The sequence below is a fragment of the Lepisma saccharinum genome, chromosome 1 (assembly GCF_977018435.1).
Source record: "Lepisma saccharinum chromosome 1, izLepSacc3.1, whole genome shotgun sequence".
Classification (NCBI taxonomy): domain Eukaryota; kingdom Metazoa; phylum Arthropoda; class Insecta; order Zygentoma; family Lepismatidae; genus Lepisma; species Lepisma saccharinum.
The window spans coordinates 155,069,608-155,081,470 of NC_139229.1; the positions used below are offsets into that span (position 1 = coordinate 155,069,608).

General features: G+C 40.3%; 1 non-coding gene across 1 annotated transcript; it reads right to left on the bottom strand.

Annotated features, from left to right (window-relative positions):
- Nucleotides 1-11,790: 11,790 nt before the first annotated feature.
- On the bottom strand, nucleotides 11,791-11,863 carry TRNAK-CUU (transfer RNA lysine (anticodon CUU)). Its single transcript has one exon. It is a non-coding gene; the product is annotated as a tRNA-Lys (tRNA).

The following is an 11,863-nucleotide window of genomic DNA, read 5'->3' on the forward strand; positions in this document are numbered from 1 at the left end:
TTCACCCCCACCTTCGGACGTGAACAAGAAAATGTGGGACCCTAACTCCACACCCCCTATACGCCTTCATGGCGTGATGCAAAGCACAAAGCACAGGGGAGCACATTACTTTTTCTTCCCCCGATTCCAACAATTTTACCCTTACAAGGTAAATATCTTTATCAATTACCTTTATATTCTTTTAAAAAAAAACTTTATGCATTTATTAATTTGTGCCCCTTAAATGATATATCAATAAAGAAATTAGATTAGTTCGATCATTTCTAGGCTTGTTGACAGATATAAATATTTGTTGATGAAAATTGCTGCGCAAAGTAAAATTACAAATTTCAGGGGAACCTCTCGCGCCCCGGCATAATTGACGGCAAGGCACAGCTGTATATTAGCGAGGGCAAAAAGGCATCAGGAAAATGCTGTGCAACGCAGCGTAACATGGTAAAACTCGTATCAGGTTTTGCCTTTTGTTCTTTGTTTTTTTTTCTACCTCTTTTCTTGTCTTCTTTAAGCTTCGGTCCTATTAGGAATTCACATTGAAAGGCGCAGTCTTTTCGATTCTTTCCGACGCGGCTACATATCTTCCCCCCACCCCCTTCCGCCAAACGTAACATTCCATTCCCGCGCATGCGCCGTCACGTCTTATTTCCCTTTTTTGTTGACCCCCCTCCCTTAACGGTAGGCCTAACAGCCGGATTGGTAAAAAGGATGAGAAAACAAAGGACAATCTGCCTGTTAACCCTCGCAGTCACCAGGTGCCTCACCGGAAGTGGGACTGCTGTAAAAATCCTTTTGACCAAAAGCCTGAAGGATAAACTGTCACAATCTACTTTCTCGTGTATTGGAGAGAAATTTACTGCCCGAACCGGTGTTCCATTCCGAACAGCGTTGCCAATCCTGATAGTTTACACACACAGTGGAGACGCTGATGGGGGTAGGCTGGGTCACGCCCCCCCCCCTCTCCTTCCACAAGAAAGCAGCATCCCTTTTTCTAAGATTTTAGAATATAAACATTGCGACTACCAACATATTGTTATAATATTTCCATCAACTTCTTTAAAGATTCCATCACAGAGGAAAAACGGAAACCCCTGTTTGAATCTGCGAGTTTATCACGTCAACCTTTTACCCTCTGTAGAGTTGAGTCTCATGAAATAAACGTCGAACTTTGTGTGTATCACATTGAAGATTATGCTAGGCACAGGCATCGAATATACGGGGGTCCAGCGTTCAGCCATTTGCCACATTCTCCTCGCGCGGTTGCATACAGCGACCTCTATGCTTGAGAAAGTTTGTGTTGTGACCATTGTACGCATATTTGAGTTTGAGTTTTTGTTGCAACTCCACTTTATGCACAGATAGGCTGATCGGGACTGTACTTATAGTTTAAAGTGGAATCCGTATCAAACACGGTACCCCTTATTGCAAGATTGATTGATTGATTCGTTGTTTTGAAGTCCACTTTATGCACATGAAGGCTAATTGGGACTGGACCTACAGTTTAAAGTGAGATTCGAACCACTGTGTCATGTGCCTCCACCGGGTATCGAACTCGGGACGCCATCGGGGATATCCTATTACGTTTTGAGATCCGAGACCGAACCCAGAACAAGGCGGATTTTTATACATCGACGAGACCCAGAACGAGATAGGCATTTACATGCAACTCGAGACGGGACAAAGCTTACTCGATTACGTAGTGATAACTGCGGGTTCGGTACCCGGTGGAGGCACACAGTGATTCGGATCCCACTTTAAACTGAAGGTCCAGTATCAATTAGCCTATCTCTGCCAAAAAAGAAAAAAAAATGGACTTAAAATTCAAATTCAAATTCGAGACGAGACAGTGAAAGTGTCAAGTCTCGTCTCAATCTCGACAGTCGACGCCATCGCAAAGGAAATAGAACATCAAAGAATAAAACAAAATTGAAGGCAATGGATGAGAGACCAAAAAGAAGACCCAATATGAGATGGCAAAGTAAAGTGAAGTCTCACCTAAGGAAAAAAGTGAGAAATCCCAGAAAGAAGGTATAGAGGAAATCCAAGTCTGGTATTACTGTATATCGTTCAGCATTTCAAAACTCACAATGGCTTACAGAGATGTAGTAACAAGAGAAAAACAATGATAATAAGTCTACCAGAGTCGCTGTCGGGAGATATTCCCCCTGATAAAACTGATTCTGTAATATAACACGTTTGATTATTTATATATATATATATATAAACGTACGTATTCGAATGAAACATGAATGGATGTTCACCATTTACAGAAAATTGCCAGCCATCATGGATGGAAAATGTTCTTTGCTTCGCGTGATCAGTCGGGAAGGAGTCCAGTATCTCACTTGAGATCTGCACCAAGAGGAAGCCCGTCACCTGCTTTTTACAAACCGCGAGAGGAGGGAAGGAGAATAATTCTTGAAAAATCAGGACGAAGAAAACGCCCAGTGGCTATGTCCTACGATCATGATAGAGGCCGCTTCCTGCTCAAGCTGTTGCATCTTTTGATCCCCCCCCCCCAAAATTCCCTTTGTTCGAATCGGGTACATTCCTTACCGCACGTTAAGTGACACCGGAATATACAATGTGCAGTGCATGTAAGTATTTTCATACGTGTCATCCTTAGGATGCATATTTAGCCTGTTTGCCATTTTCATTCCTTCGTATTAAAACATAGTATTTGTTGTTACAAATTCGTTTCATATTGTTTGGAGTATGAAAACGCACTTTTATAGTGCCTATCAATGTCTCTTTTGTGTTTTATTGCCTATTTTGCATAATCTTGCCTGAAGATATACCCAAAAAGAATGGTACAAAAGTAAAGTTAATTTATTTTTAAGTGAAAATAGATACAAAAGCAATTCTGGTGGGAAAGAAGAAAGGAAGGTTGTAACTTTACCTAGGCAATTACAAATGTTGGATATGAGCACCCTGGGTAACACGGCAGATGTCAAAACGATAATTCTATCCACTGTCTCCCTCGACGTTCCTGGTCGACCGGGAATTTTTCTTCTGCACAGACATCCAGTTGATTCAAACTTCTGCACTCAGCGTGTAATGCAGTATCTATGTGATGGTCGTTTCTTGAATTTCGCACGAAAGTGTCTCTGAACTGTAACAACTGCCCCTGTTCGTGCAAATTCCATTACGTATATGCTTGCTCTACCTTCGTTGTTACCATTTTAGCTATCAACAACAAGTAGCGCCTCTAGCGGATTTTACGTCAACTACAACCACAGGCTATAAATTTACAACCTTCCTTTCTTCTTTCCCACCAGAATTGCTTTTTTTTAATATCTTTTCACTTAAGAATAATTTAACTTTACTTTTGTACCATTCTTTTTGCATAACGCTGTATTTTTGCATATTCCCCCTACCACCTTATTTCCCCTCTCATTCGCTACTATGGATCTCTGCACAGTACACTGTGTAAGGTAACCTGTGTTGTATGAGTGTTTCATCAATTTAATCCAATCACCATTCATCACCGTCGAAATTATCAAAAGCCTAGGAAAAGTGAAACAAAAATAAGAAATATGCAACAGAATAAAGAAATTGAAGTAAATAAGAAATATGCAACAGAATAAAGAAATTGAAGTAAATAAGAAATATGCAACAGAATAAAGAAATTGAAGTAAATAAGTATGAAACTGACTAAGAGTTGTAGTGTTTAAGTTTACTTTATGCACAGACAAGCTAATCAGGACTGTATATAAGAGTTTAAAGTGGGATCGAAACCACTATATGCCTCCACCGAGTACCGAACCCGGGACCCCTTAATTACAGGGCGACGAGGCTACCACTACGCCATGGGCGAGGTCCTGAAGAAAGTTAATGGTAAGATCTTGGCCATGCCTACTTTGGTGCCATTTTCATTTCATGGTGTCCTTTTGAGTGCATATTTTCGTCATTTTTAGTTCCTTTCCCTGCCAAGTTTTTTAGTTTCTATAAAATTCGCATCCTAGTCATCATGTCAGCCTCTTAATTTACGACAACCGGAAGTTTCGGGTTCGAGTTCCAGCCTGGGCATGGGTGTTCCTTTGTACCCATCTCTCTTTTCATCATTTTCACTTAATCACCATTCATCATCATCGTCATGATTGGTCTGAAGACAGAGAAAAGCGACGTAACAGCAGACACACATATTTGTTTGGTTATTTATTATCTCTACGTTCAACATGATGACGAGGACGAATGACGATGTATGACGATATGAATTTCATGAAGGGACACTCGCGAAGAGCCATACCTGATTCGGGACTCGAATCCAGAACCTTTCGTGGCACGAGCGTATGCCTACTGGCGAAGACGCTCAGCGGCTACCAATTTACGTGAGCACGGCGAGTGGAAAAGCTGTGATAATACGCGCGAAACGAGAAAGAAGTAACAGAATAATTGTGGATGAATAAGCGCGAAAGGCAAAGGAGGTAAGGAAGAGAAATATATAACTACAAAAGGAGGTAAGGAAGAGAAAAATGAAGATGAAAAGAGAGAAGTTGGAGAGAAACAGAGAAGGAGAGAGACAGGGTAGTGCGATGATAGAAACAGAAAGAGAGAGAGGTGGAGGAAGGTGAAGCTAAAGAAACAGTGATCATGGTTGGGTTTGGAAAATAGAATCGTAGGAGATAAAGTGAGAGGATAGGACGAAAAACGTATAGAGAGAAGAGTTAGTTAAGCAATGGTGACCGTGATCGATTGATTGATTTCCTTTATATTTTGTGCCACTTTTGGCTAATTTGCGAAGATGGGATGAGTGATGACATGATGAAATTGATGAATCGACACTCACAAATATCCATGCCCAGGCCGGGATTCGAACCCGGGACCCCTGGGACCGTGATCGAGTAAGAAACCGAAAAATCGAAGTGAAAGAGATGCTGAGAGAAAAAAACAGAGAGAGAAAAAGATACAAGGAGAAAACGGGGGGAAATTTTCGCTTCTGCATTTGCTGATAGATTGTTTGACTACCATTACATCTTTAATGATTCTCCTGGACTCCATCTGGCGGAGTCGCCCTGTAATCAAAGAGCCCTGCATTCGATCAGGGGTGGAGGTTCATAGTGATTCGGATCTCACTTTAAACTGTAGGGCCAGTCTCGATTGGTCCAACCAGCAGAAAGCGGACTGAAACAAACCTACTTAAATCATTTTTGCAAATCTTTATCACCCAGTAACAAGATCCCTAACAATGATGAATGTAAGATATGCATTCAAATTATTCAGAACGAATCGATTCTCTTGCGATGATTCATTCGATTCGTTCCAAAACAACATCTTAAAAACTCAACTACGGTTCACAAAGTATGAAGCGAGATTGGCTGGCTCCTTGACCACGAATGGGGCCGAAGTAATTGAAGCGCTGAAAAGTCAGTGTGTCATAATAAGGCCAACGTTCGATTAATTTAATCCCGAAAAGTTCCTTCACCGACACTAACGATAACCTTCCGACTCGCTAATTAGAGGCTCCTTTTCCACGACGTGCGGCGTTCATTATTCACGCTGGAAATTTACTGTGGGAAGAAATCTTACCCACAGGAACGCCCTGGCTACGCTATGCACGATTTCCATACGTAGTATGTGCGTAAAGAATATAAGGATGTACTTGACAAAAAAGTGGAAAAGCACGTGATGGTGAAATGTTTATCCTGGATGGGTTCAATATGGCGCTGTTTAACTTCCGGAAGTTTGCAAGGGCTGAGGAGAGATGTGGAAAGTACGGAAGTTCCAACAACAATTTACTTAAGCAAATAGAGTCATTCGGCGTACGAATTAAACTTCTTGCTTTGGGAGGGTGGAGGTATGTTATTGTAGATTACACTGTAAACAGGAAAGCTTACGTTTTCAGGTAAATGGATTCCATCTTGGGCAAAATTAAATTCACAATATTAGCTATTACTCCATAAGAATGCACAGTTTCATTTCGATGCGTAAAACAGGCAGAGGAATATAGTTTCCAGAATAAAAGATGTTTGATTGATTTGGTTGCTTTTAAACCACTCTTGACTCATTCGCGGCGATGAGGATGAATGGTGATAAGATGAAATTGATGTAAGTGACGAAAGGACAATTACAAACACAGACGGTCAGAACACAACCAAAGCTACACAGAAGTTATACTGGTTTTGTGTCCAGACGCCAGCGTTAGTCTGCAACAATGAAGTACTACGGTGGAAGGGAACTGATTCATGTGTTCGAGTTCAGTTATGAAGTCCGTCGTAGAAACTTAGTGTCTGAAGAAATACAATAATAATTCAATTATCATTTGTTGGATCTTTACATAAAGTTCCATAAGTAGTCCATCAATTTCGTGTTCCTATGCAATGGTTTAAGGGAAGAATGTCAAAAGAAACATTGCAAAGTGTACATTTTCCCATCCGATGATCTTCTTGCATTAAACATGTCCTTCTTAAAACAATAATAAAATATTATTGCGTACTTCTTGATAATAATCTTTGTACAGTCACTGACACTTTTACGTTGAATAACGATCCTATTGAAAGTAAATGGATTTGTTACAACCCAGAAGTGACCGTGACCGTACAATACTGTCAGTTTAACAATAGACAAATGAAGGGGGATAAAATCATTCCTGGCAGTGATGAAAGTTTACCTTTGTTGTTACTTGAAGGTGGTGTGGTGGTGGTGACAGCGTCCTCCCCGTTAATTTTAGTATAAAAGGACATTTCTGAAAGGTTTTAAACCACAGAATTCCTTCAATTGTTAACTTCGTTCATTTTGCGCTTGGCTTTGATGTATATTTTAGGCTTCAATGTTTCTGTGGTGTAGCCATTATCTTAAAAAAAAATCATATTTCTAACTTTGTGAATATCATTTTATTTTCAAAAGTAACAGTCATATAACAACGAATGGCACTATGCGCTAGCACTTTCAAGTTTTATTCGGTGTGCAAACAGGTGGCCTTTTTTAGAAGGCACTCAAGTGTCAACACCGCTTTCATGTTGTATGTACAGTCACGGATACCGCTGGGTTGTAACAATCCCATTTAAAGTTAATGGGATCGTTACAACCCAGAACTGTCCGTGACTGTACACTCTAACCGAGAAAGTGAAATTTGCTTGGTCCTCCTTACGGCCTTCATCCGTTCCGCACTTGCATCTTTCGCGCTCATTACGGTGGTGAAATTTGGGTTCGCGCTAACTCCATTTCGCATTTATTCCGTCTCGCGGTATTTTCACCAGCCCTAACAAGGACTCTCGCCTCGACATACAGCCAGATTAATCCTCTTTCTCAGCGAGCCAGGTACCCGATCTTGCGATTTCGCGCTTCCTTTTCGTGGGCATACTTACCTGGCATGGTAGACTTACAATTTGTAAGGGACAGGAAGAAATACGTGGGTTGGTAACGAGAAGGGAGATTTGCCAAAGCTGTGCACAAAGCGACAGGACAACGCGTTTTACAAAGTGGAACGAGGCACACAATACATCCTGCTTTCACAGTGTGCAGCCCCCAGTTTCTTGCTGCATTGTTTACTCACCTCCCAGGTTGATAATAATGTTGTGTCTATGCCGCGGCACGATTTTTAGCAGTTACACTTGTCTCAAAGCCGAAAATCCTTCAAGTGGACAGTAACGTTGTGGGGAGCATGCTGCGCCAGGCAGGGTAACCATTTACCGCAGCTGTTTCGTCTTCAACACCTCCCCTCCTGGTAGCACACGTTGACAAGTAGGAAGAAGCTCAAGGTAATTTGGCCCAAAACATCTGCTCTATGAACAGTGTTGTCAGCTGGAAAGAAAAGGGATTTCGATTGCGAAATTGTTTCCCCCTGTTGAAAGTACGAGGAACAGGACGCGAAGTACCGCTTGCAATATGGTAAGATAAAGCAACAAGTTCGGTAACGCCCCATGGTTATTTCCTATCTATATTGATGTGTAAACTGCAGTGTGTGCATTTGTGAAAAAAGAAAATAGTCAAGCGATTAGGGTATACAGTTGGGTACCAAGTTCAACGGTCTTTCTCATGTCGTTACATCCTATTCATCTCTCCCCCCCTACCTTTCTCTCTCCAGGGCCGGCTCAAGAGGTGAATTTTTGGCGCCCCCTCCAACTTTCCACCCTGGCCTTCCTACATCCCACCACTCCTCAATAAAAAAAAAACTTGGCCATATTATATATTTACGATTTTATCGAGGAAAAAAATAGCCTTATTTTGTAATAGTTGCTGTTAGAGAACACGTTTATTGTGGAATCTGAATGTATTTATACGTAATAACTAAATACTAGTAATTTCTTAGTTTAAATTGGTACCTGATTTTGCAATATACTTATGTTATTTATGCTGCAGTAACTGCAATCCAATTATTTATAAAACGCTAAAGTTATCAGAAATAAGGTTTTGGTCCTACTCAAGAGGGCAGTCGCCCGGATCACTCGGCGCTTAATCCGCCTCTGTGTCTCTCGGCTTCTCTTGCTTCTCTCTCTGTCCTTCTTCTCTTTCCATACTCTCTCTTCACCTCTGTATCCTTTTTCTCTTTCTCACTCAGTTTAGCTTCTGTCTATCTTTCAATCGCTTCCAACTCTGTTTCCATCTTCTCGCCCCCATCTTTTCTCTCCCTCTCTCTCTCGTCTCTTTCTCTTTATCTTCTTTCGGTTTCTTTCTCTCAGCCTTTCCACTTCCCTCGCTTTCTACCTTCCTCTCCCTTTCTCCCTCTCTATTTTCCCTCATTACCCTCTGTCTTTTTTCTCTCGCAGTCATCTTTTTCTGTTTCTCCACTATCCTTTCTTTGTATCTTGCCTCTCTGTCTCTCTTTCTGTGTGTGCCTTCTATTCACTACATCACATTGTTTTCATTTCATTCGCGCCTATACATGACTGTTCTTCCCTTTCTTTCTATCAAACCAGATAGACATTTTTACAAATAGGCCACATTCTTAGAAAGACGTTGCAAGTTACTTTTCCCTTTTCTGCCACTTTTGGCTGATCGCGACGATGAGGATGGGTGATGATATGAAATTTATGAAGCGACACTCACAAAGGACAGGATCGAACCCGAGATCCCTGACATCGGAGCGCCGCGATAACCACTCCGCCTCGGAAGTCGGCGGTCCTGAGCTCGAAGCACCTTGTGCAAACCATTTCACTATTATACTGAGGTCTTCGAGTAGACATATTTGCAGCACAACCGAAGGGCGTAACCGGTACATCTTTTAGTACTTCCATCAAAAGCCGTGTCCCCCGCTGCGCAGTGCATTCGTATGATGATCTTGTATGTGTGTGGCAGCGAAGAGTGTCTCGCCATTATGTTTCATCTGCGCATTTTAAAGGGAGTGAAATGTCACTGACTCCTTTCAGAGGTCCACCCTTTCTGAATAAACAATGCCATCCGCGAGGGGACACGAGGGGAAAGCACAACACGCCAAAAGTTTTAGACAACCCGCAGTTTGACAGCTGCCGGTTTCCATAAATGGCAATGCCGGAGTGAGCTGGAGTGAAATCTGAAAACAGTGTTGCTAGCCCCAGTGGGAAACTTCCAGACCTCCCCGGCAGCCGAGCGCGTTGAGCGGTCAAAACTCCTTTGTGAGTGTCAATTCATCAATCGTTGCGATAGCCGAAAGTGACAAAATACGATGTGCATTTCTACCGTATATGTCCATAAACTAAATGCGCGGTTGATGGTGGCGTTACCATGAAAAACATGTGTGTGAACAATTCTAACATCGAATAGCGAGACTTTATCATACAATTCCCACTTAAAAGTTATCGAGCGTCATATATAGGGAGCTGAAGTTGATGAAATGTCATCTTTTTTCTGACATCTCGGACACGATACCCATTAAATATACACAATGTTACACTTGGTCTAGAACCCAAAAAAGGTAATTTTAAAATGCATTTTTTTGCATTTTTTTGCCAATTTTTCGGTTTTAGGTAATTTTCTCCGATTTTTGGCATTTTCTCGTCATTTTTCGCAATATTCGGTGTATTATTTCGTCATATTTTGTCACTTCTTTCATTTTGATAATATTATTGAGTCTGGCTGACAACAGAAGAAGATTCTCGTTTGAGAACCTCCGAAAGACAATGGTGGTGTACTGCAACTCTCTGTAAGGTAAGTGGAAAAAATTGTTAAATATTTAGAAAGTGCTTGTATGTGAGATATTTCAAACAATTTCTGATGTTAAAAATTACTTTTTCGACGTACTTTTTCCTGGGGTGCCGTGTCTATGAACCCTTTCCTGGATGCGTCCCTGATTTTTGTTTCCCTATTTTTTATACAATTTGTTAAATTTGTAAACATAAATTGTCTTACGTGGATCGTGATAATTTCTTCTTGTTTACAGTGCCACAGAAACACAACACACTACATCACCAGGCAAAGATGCGGGAAATTAATGCATTTCACACCAATTCATTCAGTGTATATGACTTCTTCATTAAATTGTTTTAAAATTATTGGGTAGTTTCCATTGGAAATCCTCGTTGCATATTTTAATTGAATTTGGTGTCTTTTTTTTAAGCAAGATTGCATTTTGTTTAATTCTCTTTTCATTTCAATTTTTAACCTGAAACTAACAAATTTAATGGTCATTTTTTTCATTTTCAACGTCATTTTCCCCCATTTTTTAGGACATTATATAGGTCATATACCTATATTTTTTTTAGGTCATCAACTTCCGCTCCCTAGTCATATATTTCCTTTTCTGGACTTTTGTCTAAGTAATAAGTGCCAGAAGGATTTCCGTCGATGGTAGAAGAAAAAACTTCATAGGATTCTAGGAAACAAACACATCCGAAAGAGAAAGAGCGAGAAAAATGCACGTCGTAGGTGATGAAACATTCAAAGTACCATCCATCATTCGTAAGCATCAAGCCCACCAGTAGAACCTGTAGGTGAGTGGTTAACGGTTCTACGATGCAAATGGAAGGTTTCTGTTCTCATGTATTCTAACCTTCACTCTCACTGCGACACTAATTAAAAAAAGAAAGTTATGCAACTGTAAAAATTATTGAAAAAACAATAACTATGATATGTTTGTGTATCAATAATTTCGCATGTATATTTTCTAAAAACAACTCACATTTCTTATCATACAGAACGACTGTTCCTTGTTGGAAGAGTCTAAGAGGCAGAAACGCAGAACCCTCAGGCTAAACCAGGCTAAAAGCAAGCTAAAACAGTATATCTTTTTAGTTTATTACATATTTTTTAAATTCGATATTGCATCGACTTGATTTTAAACTCGACTACTTTTGTTAACAAAAGCTTGTACAATTATTACATTTTCCACCATTTTGTGTGAAAAATTGTATTTTGTTTATTTACTTTTTCTCTGCTGATAGTTTGATAGGTCTTCTCTATGTATAGGTTTTTAAAAACAAGGTTTTTAAGCAGATATAATTTGGTGAATAATAATATATCCGTATTATTAGAATCCTCTCCAGTAATTATCTCCAGATAACTACTTTGAATAAATGCGCTAACTTCAAGGTTTAACTGTAATAACACATAGAACAAGTGATTCAAATGCACCGAAATTGTAGAATGGAGTGTATACAATGTTTAGGAACAATAGCCAAAAACAGGAAATGTTACATCAGTCTGGAAGCTTCAAGCTCAAGGATAATTAAGGAAAAAGAAAATTGCTCTGTCTGCCTGATAGATTGATACCAGTCCATGAGAACGGGTACAATTCAACAGACCGGAAACCTACGAGACATAAAATAAAACATTTTTTTGTCTACGAGAGTCTCAAACAATCACTATGGGAGTTCGAACAATGAAGGGCACCCACTCGAAAGAAGAAAGAAAGATTAAAAAAGAAAAGAAAAAAGTTAAGTACGCCCAACGTGGGGCTCGAACCCACGACCCTGAGATTAAGAGTCTCATGCTCTACCGACTGAGCTAGCCGGGC